Source organism: Molothrus aeneus, chromosome 3, assembly GCF_037042795.1.
Source record: "Molothrus aeneus isolate 106 chromosome 3, BPBGC_Maene_1.0, whole genome shotgun sequence".
Taxonomy (NCBI): Eukaryota; Metazoa; Chordata; class Aves; order Passeriformes; family Icteridae; genus Molothrus; species Molothrus aeneus.
In genome coordinates, this window is record NC_089648.1 from 102,359,087 (window position 1) to 102,364,359 (window position 5,273).

Here is a 5,273-nt window from a genome sequence, read left to right on the forward strand (position 1 = left end):
TTCTGTGGAAAGCTGTACAGCTGCAGTATTTGTAGCAAGGTAGTTCATAGGTCTGCTGTAAGAAAACCAGATAAAAGTACTACAGTTATTTCGTCATTCAAGTAACTTTCCAACAGCAGTTTAAGCCAGTCATAGTTCTCAACTGTTTATAAACAAAAATTTAACAACTGCCCCATACTGGTTAATGAAACAATGCAGAAAAGATTTGTATATATTTTAGCCTAACTCCAGTATGTTTTCCTTGTAACACACTGCACTCTGCTGTTAGAAGCTTAAAAATTTATCTTTTAACACCTCTGAACCAAAAAGGATTGTGAAACGTCTGTTTGGCATATGAATAATGATGAGGCATTAGCACTGACTCACAGATGCAGATCTTGCTACAGAAAGCTGGGAACAAGCATTTTTCTCTTGGATCATAACATTGAAGAGAACACCTTGTAAATATTATATTCTTCCATACTTTGGGCAAAAAAGATGCTGACAAAGCAGGCAGAAATTGTGAGTAGGAGATGCTTTCACATTGAGGAGCGCAGTCAGAAAGGTCCATTCCACAGGCCAATTCAATGGGAAAAAGGTCACTTTCCTTCCCTTAATGGGATTGCTACCCAAAGAAGTCACCCAAAACACTAAAGCACAGGTCCTTTCCCAAAACTGGGTAACTGCACTTAATTCTTTAGGCATAGCTGCTCTAGAACATAAATGAACCCATATTTTCAGCTACTGCAAGAGGTAAGGAATGCCCAAGATTGAATAGTGCTGATGCACATTTTCCCATAACGAATATGCCTTAAGACTTTGTTTCCACTGTTTTTGCTATACCTTCAATACAGGCCTAAAATATACCTTTTTATTAGTTGACTGAAGAGCCAACTCATAGTGCTCCATTTAACCTTGTACTTTCCTTCATTCAAAACTGCTTTGCCAGCAACTGAAGCCCTGTTAAGGACCTTACCTGCTTGGTCTTTGATTCACAGTTCATTCCTCTACTTGTAAATTCCTGCATGTGGACAACAGGCTATCAACTCTCCAGAACCAATTCCTGATTCATTTCACCATTAGCCACAAGTGTTTTTTAACAGTATGTCAAGAATTTGTAATTGTCATTGCGAGCCGGGCAGTGCTTGCTTGCAGTACAGTAGTTAGTTTCCAAGTAGCCAGCCTTTATTTCTGCTTGCTGAGCTCCAGCACTCAAATGTCTACTATTAAAGACCATCCAGAACTGAGTTACAAACATCTATCTGCCTCCTTCTTCCACAGTGTGTGTTGCAGTGGCCTGGTTCCTGTACTGGGCCATTGTGGATGGAGCAGTGATGTTAGGAATAGCAGGTTCTGCCCTGTCCAGCAGAGTCTGAGTCCTCATCTCAGGTGTCCTTAAGTCATTCTTCTTCAGACTTGGACCTGGAGTTATTTGGCTGACTTGAGTGGCCTTTATTCATATTGAAGACAGCCATTATTTTAGGTAGAAAAGTGGAAAAAAAAGGAAGGATATGTGTGCATGGCTAAGCCAGAGCCCAAGTGCAGTGGCATAAAATCAATATGGATAATGATTGACCAATGAGTACATAGAAGTGTGTTGTCAGTCGATAAAATATTGATCTTTTGCTCTATGTGGTGTTAATTTTTGGTTTTCATTTTCTTCTTTCATGGCAGCTTTTATTGCAGTCTAGAGTTTGATTAGTTTATGTTTTTTCATTTTATCCCAGCTGCTTCCTTTTCTATTTACACATCTCTCATGGCTGACACAGGTTCTTGGTAAGGCTTAGATTCCCATAAATAGAATGTGCTTCATTGCCTTATATATATAAATATATATATACACACACAAAACATAGTGGTTCACAGTTATGTATGATGTTCTAAAAATTTTCACTGAGATGTCAGAGATAAGTAAATGTTAATGGTTTCAATTTTTTAAATTAAAATGATGAATCACAATATTCAGGCTTGTCTGTGGGGTGTACCTTTTGTTTGTTGTGTGAAATTACATTCAGCACATCTCAAGAATGTAGTTTGGGCCCTTTATTCAGTCTCCTCTGAAGAATCATACATCTTAATTACAAATTGATGCAGGAATTATCAGGCAGCCTCCTAAGACATGAGAGAGTCACAGGTCAGACACACTGATCATGATAATCCCAGTCTTCCAGCCTTAACATTTAGGGAAATTAAATTCTTCTCTGACTCATCAACTAATTATATTTTTAGAAATACCCACTGAATTACTTATTTCTTCTGCAGTAAATACAGTACAGTCAAACCTGACACTGATCATTTTCACTTCAGAAAAATAGTAAGAAATAAATGTGATTGCTATAAATAGTCAGAATAGAAGTTATATCAGATACAAATTGCTATTTCCTAGTCTCTGTCACCAGCTACCAATGCCTAAATATAAGTACAGTGATACTCTGGTGGTGGGCTGATCCTGGCTGGACACCAGGTGCCCATGATAGCCCCTCTATCACTCCCCTCTGCAGCTGGACAGAGAAGAAACATTCCTCAAGGATTGTGGGTGTAGATAAGGAGAAGAGGGACATCTTTCAGCAATTACTGTGACAGGAAAACAGTCTTGACTTGGGAAAAAAAAAATTATTACCAATCAAATCAGATTGAATAATGAGAAATAAAATAACATTTTAAAACCACCTTTTCCCCAACCCTCCTTTCTTTTTGGGCTTAACTTCACTCCTGAATTCTCTACCTGCTTCCCCTCCAGTGATGCAGGGGAAGAGGAAATGGGGGCTGTGGTCAGCTCATCACACATTGTGTCTGTTGTTCCTTCCTCCTCAGCAGGAGAGCTCCTCACACTCTTTCCCTGCTGCAGCATTGGAGGGAATGCCATGGGAGAGAGTCCTCCATGAACTGCTCCAATTGGAGTGTCCCCCACAGGCTGTAGCTCTTCAAGCACTGCTCCTGTGTGGGATCCCTCACATGGACTGCATCCCTTCAGGAAGAGGCTGCTCCAGCGAGTCTCCCATGGGGTCACAAGTCCTGCCAGCAAACCTGCTCCCGTGTGGGCTCCTCTCTCCACAGGTCTACAAGCCCTGCCAGGAGCCTGCTCCAGCAAAGGCTCCCCACAGGGTCACAGTCTCCTTTGAGCATCATGTCTCTGGCATGGGATTGATTCTCTGGGGACAGAAAGCTGATACCAGCTCCACCATGGACCTCCATGTGCTGCAGGGGAATCTGCTCTGGCACCTGGAGCACTCTTCCCCCTCCATCTTCACTGACCTTGGTGTCTGCAGAGCTGTTTCTCTCACGTGTTCTCACTCTTCTCTTTGGCTGCTGTTTCCACAGCCATTCTCCATCCTCCCCTCCCCACCCTTCTCCAATCTGTTATTCAGAGGCTCTGCCACCATCCCTGATGGGCTCAGCTGTGGGTCCAACCTGCAGCCAGCTGGCACTGGCTCTGTCAGGCGTGGGGAAAGTTTCTGGCACCTTCTCACACAAGGCTCTCCCAGAGCCCCTTGCTAACAAAACCTGCTCACACGAGGCCAAGGGAACTCTGCACAGTTTGGGTCTTTTATACTTTTTGTAGATGAAACCGACTTGAAAAGGTGCAGAGAAGGCAGCAGGAGGAACAGTGTGTCTCTGAGGAGGACTGCAGATCATGAAGGGGATAGGTGGCTACTCTGAGTCAAGAGACTACATTTGGTTCCAGGACAATGACAACTAAACTCCTCAGCATTGGAAACTGGAAATCAGGAGGTGATGTCTGCTGCTTTCCAGAACAAAGAGGGAAACAGCCACGTGGGCAGTTTTAAAGTGATGCCTGATCCGTGTGTGTTAAATGTCATATAGAACATGATTGCCTGGTGTAGAAAAACAATGAGAAAAAAATCAACCTGATTATCAGCTTCAGTCTGTGTTGCTAACATTGGATTTACTGCAGGATGACCAGGACATAGACTCCAGCACAATTCAATTTTCTTTAATAAACTTTGGAGGATGGAAAATTTGAGAGATTTAGTTTTAAGTAAATTTTTAAATGTCATATGTCTTTCTTTAACATTGTACTGTTTAATTTTAAAAGATATCTAGTTCTTCCCTGTGTATGTAGCAGCCCAGCTCTAAGATAATTACATTGCTTTTGTTACAATCAAGATAAATTACCCTGAGGTGATGTCTCTAGTGTCCTGGTCACATTTCTGCTGTACTCATAGCTATCCCAGGGGACCAGAAGGGAGGCTGCCCTTTGGGATTAACTAAGAGTGAATAGGTGCCCTATTACCTCCCTTAATATTTCAGGCTAAATTTTAAGTTCCTCAACAAATTGCCTAATTGTCAGAGAACTCCCTGAGACAAATGTGCTGAAAATACAGACAAGCCCTGAGGCATTGTTATGTAGTGACCCTTCTCTATCCATATTTCTGAATGTCACATTTTTTACTCTGAGGCACGGTCATATTATGAGAACAAGGTATCAGCCCTTTCATGGAAAATTACTTTTAAAATCCAGGCAAGTTTTTGGTAAATGTTGTGGCAGGCAACACAGAGCTGTAGTAATGCTGGAACCCAGGACCACTTCTGCATTTTCCAAACAAAGGCATGCACTCCAGAGTCATGGCTTATTTCTGTGATGAAAGCCAGATGTTTTTCATTCTCTAACCTTGTGCCCTAACTCTCCAGAGAGACAATCTGTGGGCCTAGACTGGGGAAGAGCTAGGACATAGCCTGGCCATGTCAGTGAAGTGGATGTCACACCTCACCACACAGTTTTTCTGCAGTATCTCACATGCAAGGTCAGCTGGCTCTTGTACTCTGCCTGTGGACAGGTACCAGGTTTTCTTCATGCTGACCATGGCTGAGTGCTACCAGAGGAGCTTTATCAAGAGGATAGTAAGGTTTTGCAAGGAATTCTAGACTTGTGGTTTCAAACACTTTCTGGGCCAGGCCTGTCACAAGAAGGGTTGATGAGAGTGTCTGTGGGTGTGTACATGTTCAACCCCAATGAATTGACCAGCAATTTCAGCACCTGCTCCAAGGTTTTATGAATCTCACTTGATTCATACAATGGGTGTAAAGCACTGTATTGTATTTTAGAAAGTAAAAACAATTATTTTTATACAATGACGGAAAACAGTAGGTGAAGGAAAATAATGTTAAATGACTGCCTAAGTGGAAACTGAGAGATCATTTCTGTAAACAAAAAAGTTGTCTGGAATCCAAATGTATGGCCAGAACAAACTTGTTTATCAATCAAGCAGGAAAGCTGCAATAAATCCTCTACATTCTCATTAATAATATCTCAAAGAAAACATGTGTATGTG